The following is a 24,585-nucleotide window of genomic DNA, read 5'->3' as shown; positions in this document are numbered from 1 at the left end:
CATATAAGCAAAGCATTAGCAGAATCCAGTGGCAATATTTTGACTATCTCTTTTGCCAGCTCACGCCATGAGTTGGCAGTGTCATTCTGATTATGAGAAACAGAGTCTTTAGTGCTTTTGAGTCCAGTCAGAGCAGAAAACCAATCATAAAAACCCATTTTAAAGATTCTGTTTCTTAAGAACCACTCCTGGTACCAAGCTGTGTTAGCTAGGTCTCTCTAGAGAAATGGAATCAACAGGAGATATCTGTAAATATAAAATTTATGAAAGTTTCTCATGTAATCATGGAGATGTAAGAGTTCAAGTTTTATGTGGCAGGCACAAGCTGGCAGCTCCAATAAGGTCCTCAACAAACTTTCAGGAGAAGCTGGCTAGCTAAAGCAGGAAGAGTAATTGTCTCTTCTGAGTCCTCCTTAAAAGCCTTCTGGTGATTAGATTAAGCATCACTCATTGCAGGAGACACTTCCCTTAGTTGATTGCAAATGCAATCAGCTGTGGATGTCACAAATGTGGCCCGTGAAATGTCCTCATAGCAACAGACAGGCCAGCGCTTGCCTGGCCAGACAAAAGGGCACCACCACCTGGTCAAGTTGACACGTGAACCTGACCCTGACAGTGTATCCTATGACTGTCCATCCTTTGTTTATTGGAAGCAGATAACTTGTTCTGAGTTTCTCAGGACCACAGCCAAAAAAAGAATTTTGCCTTTGGACAGACAATGCTTGTAGCAGATTTTAATGAGACTTGGTACTGTTTTTGATATTTGTATTGTTCCTGAAATTTTTTAAGGCATTTATGATATTATAGCGGATTGAATGTATTTTTTATATAGGAAGAGTATGTCTTTTGGGGGGCCAGAGGTTGGAATACGCTGGTTTGAAACTGTTATGTATCCCAGAAAAGCCATGTTTTCCTAATCTAATCTTGTGTGGGCAGACCTATTGCCGGGTTGGACTTTTTGATTAAATTGTTTCCATGGAGATGTGACCCACCCAATTCAATGTGGGTCTTAATCCTTGGAGTCCTATCTGAAGAGAATAAAAGACAGAAAACAGAGAGAACTCAGAGCAGATGCTTGGAAACAGAATACCCTAAGAGATGCTAAGGAAGGACCCACTGGAGCTAAGAGAGCCAATTTTAAACAAACCCAGGAGAGAAGGGCCAGCAGAAGTTACCATGTGTCTCACCACATGATAAAGGAACCCCAATTGTGATCGACCTTTCTTGAATAAATGTATCCTCTTGTTTATGCCTTAATTTGGAAATTTTCATGGCTTTAGATCTGTAAATTTGTAACCTAATGAATCAGCTTTGTAAAAACCAATCAATTTTGGTGTATTGCATTTCAGCAGCATTAACAAACCAAAACAGTATTACTCTTGCAATGAAAAAAATAAATAAAAATTTTGGGTTATATGCTTACTGTGCTGGCTTGAAAGGATGTGTGGATCCTAAAAAAGCCATGTGTTAATCTAAATCCCATTTTGTAAAGACAGAATAATCCCTATTTAATACTGTATGTTTGAAACTGTAATCAGATCATCTCCCTGGAGATGTGATTTAATCAAGAGTGGTCGTTAAGCTGGATTTGGTGATGACATGTCTCCACCCATTTGGGTGGGTCTTGATAAGTTTCTGGAGTCGCATAAAAGAGGAAATATTTTGTAGAATGAAGGAAACTTGGAGAGAACAGAGAATGCTGCAGCACCACAAAGCTCCACCAGCCAGCGAGCTTCAGAGAAGAAGTAGGAAAATGCCTTCTGGGGAGCTTCATGAAACCAGAAGCCAGGAGAGAAAGCTAGCAGGTGATGCCATGTTCTCCATGTGCCCTTCCAGCTGAGAGAAAGAAGCCCTGACTATTTGCCATGTGCCTTTCCAGATGAGAGAAAAACTCTGACTGTGTTCACCATGTGTCTTATCACTTGAGAGAGAAACCCTGAACTTCATTGGCCTTCTTGGACCAAGGTATCTTTCCCTGGATGGATGCCTTTGATTGGACATTTCTATAGACTTGTTTTAATTGGGACATTTCCTTGGTCTTAGAACTGCAAATTAGCAACTTATTAAATTCCCCTTTTTAAAAGCTGCTCTGTTTCTGGTATATTGCATTCCAGCAGCTAGCAAACTAGAACACTTACAAATACGCAATTCTAAATTATTATCGATTAATAACTATGAGACAATAATTCTGAAGATATGTTTTTGGGAAGGGAAATTTCATTCCCTAAGAGCATTTAAAACTGAACCATGAAACTAGAACCTTATTCAATTTTTATATCACAGGGAAGTACCCCTTTAAGATTTTTTCCCTCATTTAAAATTAATATTGCATTAACCTAGTACTGCTTTTTGAGGAAGGTATTGAAAATCCTTCTGTATGTTCATATGTTCAGAATTGCCCCTAAAGTAGGAGATTCTTCCTAAACCATATCATTTGTAAAATGGAGTGGCCCTTCAGACATTGTCTGCTGTTATAATAGAACACGGATCTATAATTCTCCACCACATGCTAGCATATAAAGTATATAAGGTGGGAAGTTCAGAATGTCAGAAAGACTAACCACAACATTCTCAGAGTTTTTTTACCACAGCTTAAGATAAGACATTAATGTACACAGGATATTAAGTTAAATAATATAACAAGCCTTTAAAATAAACATTCTTTTTCACATATCATTTTCTAAACCACTTTTGAAATCTCCTAGCTTTGACTCTTTAAAAATTTTAGCTAAATATATGCACACACACAAAAACTTTGCTATAGAAGGGTACTTGCTTAACTTAATAAAGAGTATAGATTAAATACCAATGCCCTAGGATCTGTCTCAGACCAATAAATAAAAATATGTGTAGGGGATTGGAAGGAATCTGAGCATTTATAGTGTTTAAAAAGTACCCCATGTGATTTTAATATTCAGCCAGATTTGGGAACCACCAATTGGCAGAATACTTTTCAAAACTAAAAGAGGTTGGTAGAATTCTGGCTGAATTTCAAGGTAAACTGTCTAACTTCTATCTTAGTTTGCCAGCTGCTGGAATACAATATGCCAGAAACAGAATGGCTTTTAAAAGGGGGAATTTATTAAGTTGCAAGTCCACAGTTATAAGGCCGTGAAAATGTCACACTTAAAGCAAGACTATAGAAATGTCCAATTTAAGGCATCCAAGGAAAGATACCTTGGTTCAAGAAGACCGATAAGGTTCAGGGTTTCTCTCTCAACTGGACAGGCACATGGCAAACATGGAGGTGCTGTTAGCTTTCTCTCCAGGCTTCTTGTTTCATGAAGCTCCCCCAGGGGCGTTTTCCTTCTTCATCTCTAAAGGCCTCTGGCTGTGCCAGCTCTGTGGCTCTGAATCTCTCGTCATTCTGAAGCTTTCTCGAAAATGTTTCCTCTTTTAAAGGATTCTAGTAAACTAATCAAGACACACTGGAATAGGTGAAGTCAACATCTCCCTCTAATTCAAGGTTGATACCCACAATTGGGTGAGTCACATCTCCATGGAGATATAACCTAATCAAGTTTCTAACCTATAGTACTGAATAGCGATTAAACAAAATGGTGGCTGCTCAGTGGCAGAATTTTTGCCTTCTGTGCAAAAGAAATGGTTGCTCCCACAAGATTGAGATCATGATTAAAACATGGCTTTTCTAGGGTACATGAATCCTTTCAAACCAGTACAACTTCCAACAATAGGTAATTCAACCAGCAATATGTAAATCAACTGATAAAAATAATTCAGTCTTTCAAAGATGTCTCACAATACTAATGATTGAAAATCAGCAAAACTCTGGAGTATAAGGATGGAGTAATAAAATCTCTGTATCTGAAATTAACTTAGCTCCCATGATCCCATTTCTGGGTAGGTAGCAAAAAAAAAAAAAAAAAGAAAAAAGAAAAAAAACAACAATTTAAGTGCTTTCAGGTAAATTTACTTCCATCCAGTGGTTTGAGAAGCAGCTCAGTCTTCATCTCAACCTCCTTGCTATCTCCAGGCACCATGTAAACTGTCTCTCCTTCCCCCATTCCTGGTTCCCACTGCTCATTATCATATGAGGGAAGGGTGGGGAAGAATTGCTGAAGAAACTGAGCATATGGTCATGATGAGAAAGCATAGATTTTTATCTGAAAACTCTTGTAATCTATTCCTTCTGAAACTATAAAACCTGATGCAGGGTCTAAGTGGTACCTTGGGTGCTGTATGGGTGCCTATCACATCTCTGCAACTGCTTCTGGGCTACTCTGGTTCATTCTCTTGCTTCTTCCAAGTCCTGGTGTGGGACTCAATTGCTGGGCTTCCATAGGGAGGACAGGATATGGTACATGTTCACACTCTCCAATTATCTTTAACAATACTTTAAAGGAAAATCCAATTGTTCTCCTCTGTCCCTGAATTATTCTGGGTAACAGAAACCCTCCCTTTCTCATCTGAATTTCTTTGTCCCATCCCCAAACCCTCAACCTTTCCATAAGGCAAAGTAGTATGAGAATAGCTGGGGTAACAAAGTGTTGAGGATTGAATTATGTCCCCCACAAAAGATTTGTTCAGATCCCAACTTCTGATCCTGTGGTTATGAGCCTGTTTGTATTTGGACCTTGGAACGTGTTATTAGTTAAGGTGTTTCCAAACTGAATTGGCCTTAATCCAATATGGCCAAAATCCTTACATATAAAGGAAATTGGACAGGGAACAATCAGAAAGTGCAAGTCCACAGAACCCTGAAGAGAAAGAAGATGACACCAGGTGCATTGCCATGTGATGGAAAAGCCACAGAAAATACCAGCTCCAGGAGAAAGCAAGCTTTCTAGTCTCTGAAACCATGAACTAGTACTTTCCTGTTGTTAAACTAACCTATTGTATGGTATTTGATTTGGCAGCCACAAAATTAAAGTACCAACTGTCTTAATTTGCTGGTTCTTTCTCCAATTTTAGCATTGAAATCCCAACCCTAGGAAACTCCTCAATCTTAAGCAAACCAGAATGGTTGACCAAACCAGAAAGAGCATCAGGCTAACCTATAATATTGCCTCATTTTACTATTTCTTTCAGATTTTCTCCTTCTATCACTCATTACCTAGCTTTTAAACTCAGAAGTCATGAGTCTGGCACATTTGTGTCCCTGATGACTCTCCCACTAAATGGAGACTCCATTCTGAATTGTGGGAAGGATTGCTACAGAAGAAGCTTTTATGTTGCTTAATGTCTTAAAGTATTAGATTGTCATAAATTAATACTTCACATATCATTCTGTTGCAATTAAGCTAATAGTATACCTTTATAAGCTTATAAATAATTATCAATCCTCAGAGATAAAGAATGTGGCATGGATCTGAAGGAACTATAATGGCAGCACTAATGAAGTGGCCTTTGTAAAATAAGTAAATATATATTAGTGCGGATTTATCAATAAAATTATTGCATATATTTCATATAAAGATTCTACATTGAAGATATATTTTTAAATCAATAACTTCGAAAGTTAAAAATTCATTATCATTTTTATTGATTTAGAAAAAACAATTTGTGGAAATGACACAATCAGTCCATAAAATTTCATAGTCACATCCAGGACATTTGAGTAAATGATCAGAGCTGGCCTGAGGAGAAGAATGAGAGTGCAGAAAAATATGAATGATATTTTACCTGTCACTGATAAGGTAACAAGTTCAGGGAAATCAGCTGAAAAGGCAAGTAGCAGTTAGATGCTGTACATATAGGAAGGCAATTCAGAGTCATGTGGCATGAGAAGCCCAGCTTTTCTGAGTATTGAGTATTCCATTTAACTAGTCTTAGTTCTAAAGGTAAATTCTGCCCTTAATTTAGGCAGGGACAAGAAAGTGAAAACATGGAGAAAAGAGGTAAGAAGACAGGTGACGTTGCTAATAATCACCTGCTCTGACTAGATTTTCAAAGATAAAAAGAAGGAAAGCTGGAACGATGGAAAATGTGCTACCAGTAAATATCTTTTTAAAAATCTACCATTATACATATTTAAATATGTATTTGTATTATACATATTTTTTTCTTTTTCCTTTTGTCTTTTGTATGGGCAGGCACAGGGAATTGAACTCGGGTCTCTGGCATGGCAAGCAAGAACTCTGCCTGCTCAGTCACTGTGGCCTGCCCCTACATATTCATTTAAATGTTTACTGTGCTTTCAGTAAATTAAATAAGTAACATTTTTACTTATTTACTTTTTTCTATGTGAGGCCTCAGAATTGTTAGAAAAACAGGTTCTTATACGTTTATCGCAATGCACTTTTCAAAAGTTTCACAACTGTTTGTAATATTTTTGCCAAAGTTTTATTATGAAATATATTGACCAGGGGGAAGTACTTTAGAATAAATGTCAAGGTGTCATTTGAGAAAATAATATTATTAGCTAATAATAAAGGTTTGACATTTTAGGAAGCAAATACTAATACATGTGAGCCAAAACATATAAATGGAATTCAGGAAAGAAATTACAGGGAAATACAATGGGTACCTTGGATATAGCATAGATGGCATTTACGTCTTATTGGTTCAAAAAGATTAAAGAAAATTGAACTTCCTTGTCAGTGAGGATTTCACTTTGTTGGGAAATCTTCTATTATAAAAAGGCAGAGCATTATTTTATTTACTCTTATTAATAATACTCCACATGTTCAATAAAGATTAAAAAACATTATCACCCACATTTATTCATGAAATCAATAGCACAAGATCAAAATTTTCTTAGTAAAGAAAACTCCTACTTATTGATTGTGATTCAAAAAATAAGCTGCCAATTTACCTTAATAATGTACTTTTAAAACAATAAGCATAATAGAATAAAACTGCGTACTAATGTGGTATTGTTTTAGTTTATAAAAGCTGCTGGAATCCAATATATCAGAAACAGAAAGGCTTTTAAAAAGGTAATTTATTAAGTTGGAAGTTTACAGTTCTAAGGCTGTGAAAATGTCCAAATTAAGGCATCCAAAAAAAGATACTTTAACTCCAAAGAATGGGCTAATGAAGTTCAGGGTTTCTCTCTCAGCTGGGAGGGCACTTCATGACATCTGCCAGTTTTCTCTACTCCTTCCATAAGGCTTTCTCAGAGGCATTCTCCTTCTGTATCTTCAAAGATCTCTGGGTCTTGCGACTCCATCACTTTTGCCAAAATGGTCCCCTCTTAAAGGGCTCCAGCAAGCAACCCCACCTTGAATGGGTGGAGACATATCTCCATGGAAACCATCTAATCAAAAATTACCACCCACAATTATGTGGGTTACATCTCCATGGAAACAATAAAAAAGATCCCACCCAACAATATTGAATAAGAATGAAAGGACACATGGCTTTTCTGGGGAACATAATAGCTTCCAACTGGCATATTTTTATCATTTTTTGTTTGTTTGATTGATTTTAGCTGAGTACCCACCAAGAAACAGGTTAAATTGGTAAATGATAGTATCTTTTCTCTGTTTTCCTTTTTGGAGGATCCAGTTTATTTCCACAAGGTTATGAAATTTTATGAAGGTATGTTTATTAAATTAAAACAGACAAATTCTTGACATAAAAGGAAAAGAGTATAGCCTTTGTGATTTCCAATTCCCCATGGTCAAATTTCTCAGATTTCTTGGATCAGTACCCCTTTTCCATTTTTTCTACCATCATCTAATCCTTGCTAATTCTCACCAAGATTATATAATTGCAGAAACCCTGAAAGTGGACTTAATGCCTTGAGTGTTTTTCTCAACCATAACTTGCCTGAGCACTACTGGAAAATTCATCTTCCTAATAATCGCTGATCATGTCACTATCTTACTCAGAAATGATTCATGTCCTTTATTAGAGAATCAAGGATATACCTGCCTCTGAGTCAAGGCCTTCCTTGGGAAACCCTACCCTCCACTGCAGCCTCATCTGCTGGCTACTGTCTACGGAATCCTTTCTCAGCCAAACTGAATGGCTCACTCTTTCCTAATATGCCTCAGATTCTTCCATCTTTGCTCAGTCATCTGAAATGTGTTCTTCCTGATAGTCAAAATCTTTGAATTCTTTAAAACCCATTTAAAACAATATCCCACCCAGCTCCCCTAAATCAGATCTGATCATTTTCATCTCTGAAGCCTCAATGCACTTTGTTTCACCTGATGTCATTCACTATATTTGGCCTTGAATTACCATCAGTTAATATAAGAAAATCACATAATCCACTACAGAAGCCCCTCAAGAGAGAGGAAACTCCATTTTAATGCTAATTCTTTAACCAAGAGCACCTGCTACATGAACACATACGTGCCAAAAAAATTTTGCTTTCTTTTTTGTTTGTTTGTCCTATTTGAGGGCAGCACTGCATCATAATAATGCACATCATTGTCCTCCTGTTAAAATGTGAATGTTATGCTTCAAATCTTCCAATTTTATGAACTCTAAATGGACTAAAAATATTATTATCTCAATGCGTATAAAATTTTCTTTCTTCCTATTATCACCTAATTTAGACCTTTAAACACATGATATAAAATTTTCATGCCAGGTATTCTTACTTCTGTCTTAAGATTTCTACTTTTTACTTGGGCTCACAAAAATCTCACAAATAAATTATTAATAATAATTAAAACCATGTTTTAATGTTACAGCCTAAACTAATTTTAAAAGTGATATCAAATGTCAACATGCAGTAAGGGCTGCACATATGAACAGTGTGGAAGTAGGATACCTCAGAAAAAGACAATAAAAAGACCTCTAAAATGTTAGGAGATTTTTGTACAATTAAATCAATAATTTTAGAAAGAATTGTTTTCCTCAGTCCCGTTTGACATGTCGTAGGAGACTGTTCTCTGAAGAAATGAAAATATCATCTTCCATTTTCATATGAGTAAGTCAAAGAAATCATAAAGTCTCTTTAAGCCAACTGCTTTCTCAAATTTATTATCAAATCTTTACTTGGGTCAAACACAGGGTTTATTTCCTTAATCTATTTACATATGATATGAAAACAATGTCAAGTGGATTATGGTGTGAACCAGGTTGCCTTAGATTTCAATTATAGGAACCCAAGTATTTATCCTCTAAATATTGGCAGTTCTTCCTTATGCTGAAATGTAACATGTTGTAACTCCAGTAAGTCAAATTACTGACTATTTTCATTAACTTTTGTTAATATAAGATTCTCCTGAATTTTATCTTGTTCCAAATAGTAAAATCCTGAGAAAAATTGATTCATGTTTTAAAAGTTGTTCCTCTCACTTAAGGAATACCTACATGGTAGCAACGAGTCACAGAATCTTTCACAAAATGTACTTAGCAGCACATTCATTTTGGTCAACCATTACTGCCATTCTTTGCATTTTTGTTTCTTTTTCCAAAGAGAGAGAAATATGGTCCTATATAAACCTAATGCTAAGAAAAATGTACGCTAGTACTCATTAAAATGCCCACTCTTTGCCAAAAGCTAAATTCTACTTCAGCATTGTGAGGGCAACGCCTGTCACAATGCCTTTGATGCCACAGCAAATTGTTTCAACCATCTTCCTGCTATTTAAAGTGTAGAAAAAATATAGACAATCTTCTGGAATACATTCATTACCTTGAAAGTGCTTGGCATGCTGGTCATGTTGAAATGAATGTAATTGTAACTTTTGTGGTATAAAATACTTTTACCTCATTATAGTCTCAAGACAACTTATGCTATCATCTCATTTTCACTTACGATTGCTTTCAGAATTCTCCATTGAGAAACTTTCATATTATAGAAATAGATTTAAATGTACCTTTTATATTGCACAAAAAAAAAAGGAAAAAAAAAAGCGTGGGACAAAAACTTTAAGAAATCAGAGATTCGTTACATGGTTTGCAAATTACAGCCTACTGTGGTCATCTCAATGAACATAATCACCACGACAGAGTACAAGGGGAAGAGAAAATGAGGCAAATTCAGATTTAATCAATGTTAACATTTAATTAGCATCTGGCTTGGTAGGATGAAATTTGCGAGTAAGATATGAAAGAAAGACATTTTAATTATATATAAATTATCTAAGTCCTTCCTGTAGTATATCACTTGCACTATAAAATAATTTAAAAAAATGAAACTATTTTTCTTGCTGGAGTATATGTAATTCATTATGAAAAGACTACATGCTTCAAGAACCAATATGAATAATTTAGATAACATTTGCATATCATGAAAGTTCTAAATATGCTATTTAAACTAATGGTATTTAAAATTGATTGAGCTGTGACTAAATAATTAACTTAGTAGATTTCTTACCAACAGGAAAATTTATACTATTTACTAACATTATAATTATGCACACCTCTCTTTCCAGGTAACAAATCTTGGCAAATCCTTACAGATAAAGCCTAAACTACTCAGTATGGCCTGCAATACCCTGATCCACCTGTCTTGCTGTGCCTACTCCTACCTACCACCCTGTCTCTACATTTTCATTCAAGCTAGTGGTTTGCCCAAAATAATTTCCCTACTTTGCACATCCCCCAACTGCCTATGAACACAAACACATTTTACAGGCTCAGTTTGAGCATCACCCTCATTTTTCAAGCCTTTCCTGGCCTGCTACACACCCTGAGAACTGATCATTTTTTCATTCGGACCATTTAGCATAACACCTATTATGCTTCACTGCATACATTAATTGACATTCCATCCATCAGCAAACTCCATTGGTCCTACAACTAAAATCTTAAGTTCACCCAATGTACTTATCCTTCCTTACCACCACTCATCTCAATCCATGCCACATCATTTTATTGACAACAGTATCTTTCTAACTCATCTCCCTTCTTCCACTCTGGCTCCCTTCCAATCCACACTTCATGCAGCCTCTAGAGTCACCTTTTAAAAATGTCATCAGATTAGGTTAATTCCCTGATTTAAATTCTTTACATATTCCTATTGTTTTAGGAATCAAACTGAAAATCCCTCCAAAGCCTGGAAGGGCCTGTATGCTCTGGCTCTACCTACCTCTCTAATCTCATCTCAAACTACCCCCATTCCTAATTCTTCTCTAGTAACACTGGGCTCATTCTGCTGTCCCAACACTTAGAATCCTTTCCCATCCCAGAGCTTCACCCCATGCTGATCCCTATAAATTCCCTTGGCTCCCATGTGACATTCTATTTGTCATTCTTCAGTTCTCTGCTCAAATGATACCTCAAGAGACCCTCCCCATCCCTCTATACACAAAGCCCTCCTTGTTTACGCTGGATCACATTACTCCATTTTCCCATATATTCCAAATATGTATGTTGTTCCCATATATTCCAAATACGTAAAACTATGTTTAGTTTTATACTCTGTTTTCTTTCCTAGAACATGAGGGCTTTGTGAGGACAATACCTTATCTACTTTTATATTTTTGTATCCTCTCAACTGAGCTCACTGCCTCACCCATATACTACCCTACCTTCTCCTTGAAAACAAGGACCATGACTTACTTACCTTTGTAATCCAGAATCTAGAAAAGTGTTTGGGATAAGGTAAGGTGTTCCTAAATGATTATGGAATGTGAAAATACGTAAAAACAAGATTTGGGTTAATGTCTTTATATATACAAAATGTATAAATCCAGTCCTAGAACAGTGCCTGGATCATAGAATACGTTCAATACATGTTAAAATGGATGGATGGACAGAGTATGCACAAAGATCGATAACTTACTAGATAAATTCCCTGATATAAGTCCTTTATATATTCTTTGCACTGCATAGGTACCTGAAAACATGTCACTAAACTAGAAGTTAATAACTCACTATGTAAAGAACAAATCAAAACATGTTGAGAGTTGAAGTTTTAGTTTTGTGCTAATCTTCCATTCAAAACCAAATGTCTTTCAGGTGTTCATTTTTACTCTTTCCAGTTATAACAAAATCAGAAAACATCTGGAATTTTGTATGGGTACAATCTATGAGTTCAGAAAATGTTATTTAGCCAAAAAGTCTAGCCTTGAAAGCATTTTTTAAAGTAAAACAGACTAATTTGGTAAGCACCGTGTCTGAAGAGCACATGTTCTTTAGTCATAAAAACCTCTAAATCATTTCAGGTGTCATCTCAACAATAAAAAGAATCTCTTTGAACGAAGTTGATGATAACAATTTCATAGTCTAAAAGTGACATTTAGGAGTTAGAGGGGTAGAAGGGCAAGAAAAAGCTTTTTTCATAAATATTTTTTTAAAAAAGTAAAACATGTTTCTTTTGAAAACAATTATCCTTCCATGCTTATATTTTGGGCAACAATCACAAGATTAGGATCTTAAATGATAAATTTTATAAAAGATCAATTGATAATAAAGAAATAAACCACAAAAATAAGTTTAACTAAAATTCTAATATTGATCTTACCTGGAGAACACATTTTCTATACTGTCATCATGAGAATAATAGGCATCCAATTTCTTCTCTTTCGATTCTTTTGCTTTTAACTGAATACACCTTAACTATGGGGCTATGGAATTTGCGCATCATAAGAAACAAGAGTTTCTTATGGGTTTGAAGAAATATTGAAAAAAATTGAAGAAATTAAAAATACAAGCTTCACAGCAGTGGAATGAAGTCAAAGAAAACTATCATGTTCTGTTTTGTGAAATCTCAGAACTCCCCAAAGTGATTAAAATTTTGGTATGATTGAGCCCATCTACATGTGCCCTCTATGTGTCACCCTTCCCACCATTACCACTATTTATTGAATACCTAATATGAACTAGGCACTGTGTTGGCACTTGACGTTTATTACTCCTAGTCCTCACTCCAGTCTGTCAAGGTACATATTAATTCCACTCTTTTTTAATGAGGAGAGTGAGGCACAGAGAAATTAGGCCATTTGCCAGGCAGAATTTAGTCCCTTCTCAATCTCTATAGAATCCTCCAAGCCACCTCACATGGACATACTCTCTATTTTCTAGTTCAGTAGTTCTCAAAGTATGGTCCCCAGAACAGGGTAAGACTATTGTCACCTAAGACCTCGGTAGTAATGTAAATTCTCAGACCCATAACCCAAAATCTACTGAATTAGAAACTCTGGGGCCTATAAAATAGTGGTCACCTATACGCATTTTTTTTTTTTTTTTTTTTTTTTTAAAGAGAGAGGGAGGAAAGGAAGGAAAGACAGAGAAGGAAGGAAGGATGGAAGAAAGGGAAACATTTTTAAACATTTTCTTGTTTTATTATATTTTGTTTGTTTGTTTGTTTTTTACATGGGCTGGGGCCGGGAATCGAACCGGGGTCCTCCGGCACGGCAGGCAAGCACTCTTGCCCGCTGAGCCACCGCGGCCCGCCACCTATACGCATTTTTACAATCCCTCCAAATGATTGTGATGTATGCTAAAGTTTGAAACCACTGCTCTAGTTAAAAATCATCTGCTCTGAAAATGCAACTTTAAGACAAATCCCTGGTTCATTTTAAAGAATGGGAGGCTTTTCCAAACCCACTTCTATAGCACTTCTACTCCTGGGTCTACTGACTCCAAAGCTTCCACTCTCTTCTTCCTCTCTGCTGGTTTTGCATCCTCCTTATTTTTTCCCTGAATAACTTCTTCCTTGTAATTGCTGCCTCTCAATCCACCTTGCTAGATATTGAATCTGCCATGGCTACATGCTAGTCCTGGCATAATATGACTATATCCCTAAGTATTTATTTTAGAGGACTCTTCCAACTCTCTGTGTGATAGTTAGGAGGCTGCTGAGCATCTACATACTTCATCAAAGAACCACAAAAAAAAAAACACAAAACCCTTTTCATCAAAGGCTCTTTGACCCTGCAAGCCCAGTCTTCCATCTAGATCTTGCTGATCTCATAGTTATCTGGCAGGGGGCGCAATAGCTGGTTTGGGCCAGGCATGGTAGCTTTGAGTTCAGACTGAGCCTAGAGTTCACAGATATGACACAGTTATCAAGGCTTACCCAAATATTTTGATCTGACTTTTATCATGCTATATGAAACTAAGATCGGTCATGACTGTTTGTATTCTTTCAGAGCAGAGTTACTCAAATCATGAATAATTTTGAGATTATGTCAGCTTTATAACCAGAGATATTGGCCCTTCCATAATAAATACCAATGGAGGAAAAGACAGAGATTTAGTTTCATAAGCCAAACACCAAAATAACCAAAGTAGTAGGGTAATCCATAAAATCACATATTTGGACATTCATAACATTAAAAAAAATGAATTTATTGGTGATTGATCACTTGGTTAGTACTTGATTAGTTATATTACTGTCTGCAGCCATAATAGTTACTGGAGTACAAATGCAAAATAGCAGTTTATCAGGGAGGATTTCTAAGGTATAGCTCCTTAATTTACAAAATTATCAAAGAGAAAAAAATAATCAATGAAGTAATCCTTATTGATTATACCACAACTTAGTAGCAGAGGAGAAAAGATGAATGGATATTCTGAGTCTCTCATAATTACATTAGAAAAAAAAGACATAATTCTACCTACTACCCGAACTTTTTTTTCTTGCAAAATCTACCTTAAAACACTAGGGCCGAGGGTGGTGGCTTAATGGCAGAATTCTTGCCTACCATGCTGGAGACCCAGGTTCAATTCCCAGTGCCTGCCCATGTCAAAAAAAAAAAAAAAAAAAAAAAAAAGACATTGGGTCTGAAAATTTAGGTTTGTACTATTATAAATGTATGAAACCAGATTCATTTCTAATTTGCTTTAGGGTAGGAACAATGGTGCCCCTTTTTTCTACATTCTTTTTGTCACTGTTAGGATGAAATCTTTTGTAGGCAGTAAAAACACCCTTGAAGATATTCCAAATATTTCCACAATACTTAACAACAGTATTAGATCCTGGATACTGGGACTAACTTTGGATCATCAATCCATTAACAAATTCCTGTCAACACATTAGAGTCTCAGGCAATTACTAAAATGAATAATATTGAAAATCTAGTGTTTATATCATCTCTAGAGAAAACAGCATTGGGATACAAAAAAACAACCCATTGCCAAAGCACCAAATGGAAGAGAGTTAAAAGAAAAGAGCCATCAAATTTTATTTTCAATATGAACCACAAAGCTTGCTAAGGAAAATTTTTTAAAAAGGAAGTGGGTCCAATTTTTTATTTCCAAATATGTACAGCTGCTTTGCTCTTAGCTTTTGGCAAAGTTATTGATAAATGAGAGTGTATGTCAGAAATTTAGGAGGAAAAATAATCTATCTTAACATTTTGTGAAATGCTATTATCAGCTCTCTGAAAGCTAAGCAAAATCGTTTTAAAGAACTTATAAAAGATTTTGTGAAAGCAAGTAACTATATGCCATTGATCACTACTTCTATAACATAATTATTAGAAATAAACAAATAAAATAAGCATAACATGAAATATGTTTAATATTTTGGTGCTATCCAAAGGATTGACAAATTGGACACTGTGTTTCAATTATCTAAATGACAAACTACAATAATTACCAGATTAATAATTTTACATGCAAAAAAAAAAACTTAAGGTTTGTGTTGACCTGGATGCTTATTTGCTTCTTTTTGTTTTATTGTGTTGTATTTTTAAGAAATTGCTCATAGCGCTATCCTCCAATTGTCCAGACGGATATAATCTTCTTGGGTCACTGAGATCCACTAGAAAGCTCCCAGAAGGGAATACAACTATCAGTGCTTTACTTAATTCAACTCATGAATAGGTTCATTAAAAACCTATTTAAAAAAAAAACTATTAAAGTGTGACTTTAGCAAGTTATCAGACAGCTGGAGAAAGAATATGCAGCATTTATTTTGAAAGCAGTAGAATGGAGAAATAGTTAGGAATTACACTACAGCTATCAGTTTTTATCCCTATAAAGATTCATTTCAAAATCCTTAAAAAAACTAGTGTTTCTTAGCAGTTGTCTGAGGGCAGAGGTCATTAACTGTTTTTTCACTGATACATTCCAGACTGGGAACAATGCCTGGTACACAGTAGGTACTCAATAAGTACTTGTTAAATAAGTAAATCATGCCAAACAAACTAAAATTCCTTCTTTTACAAATTCTGACTTTATTGAACCTAGAAATAATAACATTGATTTATAGCTTTCAACATTCGGTCATATTATTTTGCCATTTTAAAAAACACAACATGTAATATTACTCTGCTCTATTTCAAATATTCTCACCTTCAGTATTTATAAAATTCTGTGAAGTCATACAGAAAATATTCATTCTTTCCATACCTGAAATTTGGTTCCTAAGAGGTAAAATGTCTTGCCCCAAGTCACTCATTTATTTAATGAAAAAATTTAACTAGAAATCATCTATCATAATTTCTCATTTGCTTTTTCTTTCATCATATGGAAAATTGTGTTCTCTTCCCTGGGCTAAGGGGCTTAAGCCTAAAATACTGAGAAGACTGCGTTGCAAGAGGGGAAAGAATCTAAAGATGGAATATTTAGAATCAGTCTTTCATTTATTGGGAGACTAAAATCAGTGTAGTCTTGAAGAAAAGCCACTTTTATGACCTATGGATTTCAAATTTGAAAGTAGATACAGATCTTGGAGATCATCAGCCCCAAATATTTCATTTTATAGATCAGAAAACTGATGTCCAAGAAGCGTAAATGAATTACTTAATATCTCAAAACTAGCTAGAGAGGAGCTAGAATTAGAACTCTAGATTTATTGCTCTTTTCAGTTCAAATTTTACTTCATCTATACAAAGAAACATGGAAATAAATATTTGATGATTTCCCATCCTGGGGAAAAATATTATTGAAGGCTGAGAGAAATGGTTTATTCGTGAGGTGATTCTTACAGAATCAATCACTGCAGCCATGCCAGATTTTGAAGAGACACTACACTACACAAACGACTGAAACAGTGAGAGCTACCCATTCTTATACAATAGCTGCCCCATCTGCAATCGATATTATCAGCTCTATATTATTTTTCCCCATTTGTTTAATCATTTACATGTGTCTCTAACCACCTCTACCACTCCATGTCTTACTTTTTGTCATAGATTCCAGGCTGCTAAGACAAATCCTATACAATGGGTTGGATTGGCTTAACAAAAGGAATTTATTAGCTCATGGTTTCAGAAGCTGGAGGGTTTCTTTCCTCCCGTGGTTGGTAGCATTCTGGCTGGGCAGCAGTCCTTGAGTTCCCTGCCTTTTCTATCACATGGCAATGTCCTCTCCTTTCTCTGGGCTCTATTTATACATTCGGCTTTTAGCTTCTAGCTCCTATCCATGGCTTTCTCTGTATAAGGCTTCCAGAAATAGATTACCATTGGTCCTGATTCAGTTGGCCAGATAAACCAAAAACATCTTCAAAAGTTCCTATTTACAATGGGTTCATGCCCACAGGAAAGGGATGAAGATTAAGAACATAATTTTTTCTGGGGTGCAAAGCTCAATCTGCCATACTTTTATCCTTCTGTTATCCCATTTCATATGTTGGAAGAAGCCCATTTCTGTCATAACAACAAAACCCCAATTTAGTGCAGGACTAATAGTTTATACTGCTGCTACAGACCTGGATCAACCAACTGACTCACTTAAAATGATGCTAAAGAATTGAGATTGAAGCCATGTTTCAAGCCCTCTCCTCCAAGAAACAGTTGAAGTATAATCCTTGCCGAGAACAGATAGACTGGCTCAGAAACACAGAATCAGCAATACCCGCAAACATAAAATAAGGCAATAGCAAATGGTAGGCAATGCATTAAGTCATTTAAGAATAATCTACTTGGGTGAGCAGTTGTTTTAAATGAGTAATGAATACTCACTAGCAGACTTCAGGGGGATGATATCACACTGACACTAAAATTAACGAAATAAATCCAAATAATTCCATTTGTGTCATCACTAAAACTAGATTTCATTGCCCAGAGAACATTGACCCAAATGAGATTTGGGTTATTATCTCCTAGCCTCTGAGATCTTTTCAGTCATTTGTCATTACTACAGGAACTCAGACCACACACAAAGTTTACTTTTCCTAGTACCACCCCAAAAATGCCCAAAAGAATAGCTTCAGTTTTGTCACTGAGATTGAACTCAAAAAGAATCACCCAAAATAGAAGCCTATTCCTACTTGTAGAATGCTTTTTTGGATGGCTGTAAGGTTGTGGTTCTCCGTAACCTCAAGAAACATTCTCTTTTAAGAATCATTATAGTTTGGTTTAAGAGCATTTTTATTTGATTTGGGACTGAACAGATTTATACAGAATTTACTGGGTCTATGTTAAGAATAAAATGATCAGATTTTGTGTTGGACATCTCACGTCAACTTACAAGTTACAGTGACTTATTTTGGGTTAGTTTCACTTTTTAATCATTTTACAAGTTGTCAGAACATAAGATAAAAGCTATTTTACAAAGCAGTTTTTTTTCATGTTTTAAATCTGTTTTTCCATTTCCTTTATGCATAAGTCATCAAAATGTTATATTAAGAACAATTTTTATGTCCCCCCAAAAATCATTTTGCATTTAAGAGACACTTTTAAAATATATTCTTAAAAGCTGGCGGTCATTTTTTGACAGGACTAAATGAACTCAAACTTGGATCAACTCTCCAAATGCAGAAGTTTTAGTGGGGGTTCCTAGGTTCTCAGAACTGAGTTCTTTTCTGCTAGTCAGCTTTCATTAAGTCAATAAGTAAACGGTTTTATCAGTGTTTTCCCCCCACCATCAAACTTGATTTGTAAAGACATGCAATATGATTCCATAATTGTATTTAAATAGTTGATTATTAAATAGTATGTTTATGAATTTCAAAATTAATACATATTTGTTAAAAATAGGTGGAAGAAAATTACATTCCACCCATAATCACTGTTAACATTTTGCTTCATAGTCCTCGTTTTTGTATGCATATTAAAGCACCTATTATTTTTAAGAAAATTGAAAATCTACTGTGAATAGTATATCTAGTTTTCTGATTTACTAGCTCATTGTGAAGATTTCTCAAGTCATTCATTACCACAATATGACGTCAATATCTAGAGAACATTCTATTATATGGAAATATATAACCCATTTAATGAATCTGCTATTAATAAACTCTAAGTATGTTTACAATATTTATTATAAACAATGTTGCTATGAATATCTTTGTATATTTTCTTTTTAATTTAATTCTTCAAACAGGAATTTTAGGTTGAGGGTATAAACATTTTAAATCTGTTTCATTCATTTTGCCAAAACTCCTCCAGAAAAGTAATATACATACATGAAAACATTCCTTTTTCTTAGTCCTTAGCTGCATTAGACACTAAAACTGTATTGGTTGTCAGATTTCTTTTCTGGGGGGAGGATGTTGAGTGAGGAGTGGGGGAAGAACAGGTAGTTAAATAGAATAATATTCTAACAACATAAATCTATCTAGTAAACCAATGAATCCAACAACCCTGTGGTAGTTAGATTCAGTTGTCAACTTGGCCAGGTGAAGGCACCTAGTTCTGTTGCTGTGGACATGAGCCAATGGTAGGTGGACATGAGCCAATGGTAGGTGAACCTCATCTGTTGCTAATTACATCTGCACTTGGCTAGGAGGCGTGCCTGCTGCAATGAATGATGTTTGACTTAATTGGCTGGTGCTTAAATGAGAGAGTGCTATGTTGCACAGCCTAAGCAGCTCGGCATTCCTCATCTCAGCACTAGCAGCTCAGCCCAGGCCTTTGGAGATGCAGAAAGAAGTCACCCCGGGGAAAGTTGTTGGAACCCAGGAGCCTGGAGAGAAGACCAGCAGAGACCATCTTGTGCCTTCCACGTAAGAAAGAGCCTCAGTGGAAAGTTAGCTGCCTTTCCTCTGAAGAACCAACAAAATAAATCCCCTTATAATAATGTAGGGTTCCCAGTTAAATTTGAATTTCAGATAAACAATGCATTTTGAAATATAAGTAATGCCTCAAATATTGCAAAGGATATACTTATACTAAAACTTATCCATTGTTTATCTACATTCAATTTAAATGGAATGTCTTGGACTTTATCTGGCAACCCTACTTGTGGTTAGCAGGAAGAAGAAATGATGGTACCTGAGTTAGGGATTCAAGGTGCCTTATCTTTGTCTCCTTTATTATTTCAAAGGCATGACCTAGACTGGCAAACTAAGGAGATAATCACAGCAATCTAGATTTTGAGGGGCAGGATCTCTTGGAACCTCAAACTCTAGGCAGTTATACTCCATGAGATAGAGATGGATGTTTGAATGAACGTTGAAGTCTAAAGACTGTAGAGAATCAAGATCACCATCTGATTAACGTGCAATAGATATAGATCAGCTTTCACACCTTAAGTTAGGGTGGTTACTCCACAAAAAGAGTTTTGTTGTATAGATATAGAGATTTCTCATAATGTAATGTCAACTTAAAGAGTACAATACAAACCTACGTGCGTGTTTGTGTGTATATAAATCGAGAAATATAAAAGATATAGTCATATATATTTTTGTTGTTATTTTATACAAACACACACATATACACACATACACATAGTAAACTACTAGAAAAAAAGACATCATGATGTTAACCTTGGTTATTTTGGACTGGATGACTCATGGCTGAATTTTTTAAGACACTTTGACCTTTTCCACATTTTGTCTGCCACTCTCAAGAAGCAGATTCCTAATATTTCTCAGTCTCAAAATGGAATTTCATTCAAGTATACAAGATAATTTTTTTGAATCATATTTACCCAAATACTGTCAGATACCAATATATCTCCGAAAGTCTTTCTTTTTCCCCCAGACTCCAAAATCCTCTTAAATCTGACTGGACTAGTCAAAACACTTTTGGTTCCAAATCTTAGATAACCAATCCAGAGTAATGTACACTCAAAAAGAAGAAGAAAAAATGTTGGTTTATGCAACTGAAAATTCCAAGGATGGTTTTGACTTCAGGCAATAGCTATTGTTTTGGTTTGACTGACATTTCTGGAATATAATATACAGAATGGTTTGGCTTTCACAATAGGGATTTAGAAAGGATTAAAAGCATATCATCCTTTCTGGGGTACAGACAGCCTCCAAACTACCACAGCTATATTGTCAAATTCAGTTTGTTGATGTCCTAGAGGATAGAATTTGGAAACCAAAAAGATTAAAGATTACTCATTAGAAATTTTGATATATTAATATTCAACTTTTTAAATTCACCAGTTCTTCCTTAAAAATTTAGTTCAATTTACAAATCTTATTATTGTATTAATCAAGCCTACTTTAATAATAATTTGTAATAGAGATGTTTGCAATGTAATTTTGTACAGCCCCTTAAATATTTTTAAACTGTATTTGCAAATGTAATATATATGATTTCCTTTTTAAGTATAACCAGGTGATTTAAAAAGCCTTTCTCAATACTTAAGTCACGTAAAGCTATACTTAAAAATATGATGTGCTTTGGGATTGGAAATGTATTCCAATATATTTTTAAATGTTGTAAGATTTTAACTAACAATTCAAGTTTAAACAAATTACTCAATTTGTTACTCAATTACTAATTTGTTACTCTAACAGGATACACTTCCCTATAAGTTTACAAAAAACTTAAAATGCTAAAATCTGTACAAATTATATGTCATCACAGGAACAGTAGCACTTAGGTTTGGTTTGCTTCATCACCCTTAATTCTAAGAGCTAGAATTTTATTTCTTCTCAGGATTAAAGACACTTAACCACTAGGAGGCAATTATACTTTCTCATCTGGCTATAGCTGAGGTTGCTTGAAAACCAGTTTTGTCCTGGGTATGAATCTAAAATTATAGATTTTATAATTATATAAAATATATTTATATAACAAGAAATTCTTGTTATGACCATTAAAACTAAACTAAATTTTCTTTTATGATTAGTCTGGCATGAGATTTATTTATAAATCTGTAGAGTTCACGTCTTGGGTTGAATCCTAGCATTTCCTAATCCATCCCCTTTATCCCAGGAAACTGAAGCTTGTTCATAGAAAATAAATATTTTAACATGACACACGCACCTGCATTCATATCATACATACACACACACATATATGTTAAATTCCTTAAAAGCTCTGTTGGTATTTCATTTCTTCAGCTCTCTGGAGAGATTTTCACATCATCCACTCTAGCAGTAAGGGAGGGATTCTACATTGCACATGCACAACTCCAAAAGGCACCGTTCACAAAGATTGCAAGGTAAACTGGGCTCTCCAAAATTGTGAGCTTAAATTGAGCTACTACAAAGATACTACAGCTTTTCCAAGAGGCCTCCAAATTCTTTTAATTTGAAGGAATCCTATATTACTTTATACTATTCTTATCTGCTAGGTTTAAGACTCTTAAAAGCATTAAAACCATATCTGATGAGGGTCTGTCATGTGTGTAAAGTTTCAGTTACAGTTTTTAAGTTCATTCTAATGACATTGCAGAGGTGAATGAAAATTCTGGTGGTGGTTTATCTTCAGACAAAGTTTAATCTATGTGCTAAAATTATATAATCAGGGTTGTCTGTTCCCATCACTCAGTTCTGATTTTTTCTCCCTGCTAGCTTCATTCTGATGAATTTTTCCAGAAATGACAGAAAAGGCAGACATCAGCAGCTGCAGACCAGAGGTGAGTTCCTTGGATTCTGTACTCAGATTCTGAGTTAGAATCTCTTCACCAATGATAAACAGCAGTGGACTTGGGGTGAAGATATTTAACTTCTCTATACCTTGAGTTCCTTGTCCAAAATGAAGAGAATAAGAGTTTTATATCGCATAATTTTTGTGGGGGTTATCAATATATACATAAAACATCCATCACATATATTTTCCCCAAAGGAAAGAATATGAAGAAGTAATAAATATGCTTCTTCCAAAGAAGCTAAGAATCTTGTATTTATTTTACTTCCTCCTTAACGTCTAGATTGCCCCTTTATTCTTCTACCAGTTTCTTTCTCCTCTTTTTCATACAAGTTCTTAATACTCTCTGATTTATCTCATTTTCTCACTATATGTGTTCTTCTAGTTCTATATGACAAGCCTCTCTGAGACTCCTCAGACTGTTCAAAACTTGCCAACTTTTATATTAATAAAATATTAACACTATAATTTTTAAGGAACACAAATACCTTTCTTAGCAAGTATCTCTAAAACTGCCCTCCAAACAGAAATTGAATTGAAAAACCAACAACAGCAAAAAATAAACAGAAAAAAATGTAATACTATTTCTGATCTTGTTTAATTTGGAAGGATTTTTTAAGAAACCTTGGCTTTTGGTGATTTACATGGCTGGTTATTGTGTAATTTGGCATTGTTTCATATAAAATCACTATTATATTCTTATTTACAACAGTATATTCTCCCTCTCCCCCACCAAGATTCTAAGGCATCTAAATGGAAGTCAGTTACCACAATTTTTATGCATTTTTGCATCCTTCCTAACATGAAATAAAGAGCTTAAATATACTAGGATGCTTCTACCATTTGTAAAAACTGCAATTAGAATATAGATGATATACTTTTTAATTTTTAAAAAATAACCTAAAGCCAAAAGGGCCACTCATTTTGATTAATTGAGATACAGGGAGATCTTAGGATGTATCTTGGTTTCCCTGCTGCTATGGCAAATGCCATAGTATGAGGGCTTAAGCAAGAGGAATTTATTGTCTCATGGCTTCAGAGGCTTGGAAAGTTTGTTTTCTCCTGAGCTTAGTAGCGTTCCGGCAAGCTGGCAGTACTTGGGTTCCTTGGTTTTCCTGTCACATAGTAATATCCTCTTCTTTCTCTTCCAGGTTGCTTCGGACTTCCAGCTTCCAACTCCTCCTTGTGGCTTTCTCTTTGTAATTGTAAGCCCTCCAGTGATAGGATTAAGACCCCTCCTGATTCAGTTAGTCACACCTTAACTAAAAATAACATCTTCAAAGGATCCTATTTACAATAGGTTCACAGCCACAGAAATGGGATTTAAATTAAGAACATGTTTTTTTCTCAGTTACATAATTCAATTTTGTATTATGTAACTCAAAAAAAAATCTATCACAGGATTCCTTGGGCTGATGGGAAAATCTAACAATATGAAAGGTAATCTGTTGTCATTTAGGAAATATCAAAAGCTATAGAGAGAGTTCAAAACTAGAATCAATTCTGGAAAGAAGAAAAACTTTGAATCAATATAAGAAAGTTTAGTTTAATCATTTTTCTGAGATTGATAAAGACAATCTACTATAGAGTTTTTCAAGCTGAGAATATTCCCTCCATCTCTTTCCACCTGATACCTACCCACAAGCCTTCTGAACTCAGCCCGAAGTGGAGAATCACTATTTTTAGGTGCAACATTATATTCTAAGCAGTTTCATACCCTAGATCAATTTTCCACTGAATATCAAAGAAAGTAGATTACTTAAATAATAATTTATTTCTATAGCACTTTATAATTACAAAGTAATTTTACAAATGCCATTTTAATTGATCTTCACAGCAACCCTTCTAAGTATTCAATGGAGACATTATTATATATATTTTCAGGTAAGAAGCTTGAAATTTGGAGAGAATGGAATTTGCCAGAGAGTACTGTCAGAGCCAGAGCTAGGGATATAACCAAAGTGGACAATAAAAACAAAGTTGAAGACCTTTCACTACATTAATCTGATGTTTAGAAAATATGGGTATTTCCTAATAACAAGTGAGTGAAAAC

The 24,585-nt window shown here is 35.0% G+C and overlaps 2 long non-coding RNA genes across 12 annotated transcripts in view; one reads left to right on the top strand and one right to left on the bottom strand.

The window, feature by feature from the left end:
• The window catches only part of LOC143684898 (uncharacterized), a 391,441-nt gene that overhangs the window by 97,436 nt on the left and 269,420 nt on the right, over positions 1-24,585 (bottom strand). The window lies entirely within an intron of this gene.
• Positions 568-24,585, top strand: LOC143682770 (uncharacterized). The gene is made up of 4 exons (XR_013175269.1): positions 568-747; positions 22,457-22,521; positions 23,684-23,737; positions 24,417-24,585. It is a non-coding gene; the product is annotated as an uncharacterized LOC143682770 (long non-coding RNA).

Source organism: Tamandua tetradactyla, chromosome 5 (genome assembly GCF_023851605.1).
Source record: "Tamandua tetradactyla isolate mTamTet1 chromosome 5, mTamTet1.pri, whole genome shotgun sequence".
Classification (NCBI taxonomy): Eukaryota; Metazoa; Chordata; class Mammalia; order Pilosa; family Myrmecophagidae; genus Tamandua; species Tamandua tetradactyla.
This window is presented reverse-complemented; position numbering and strand designations above follow the sequence as displayed.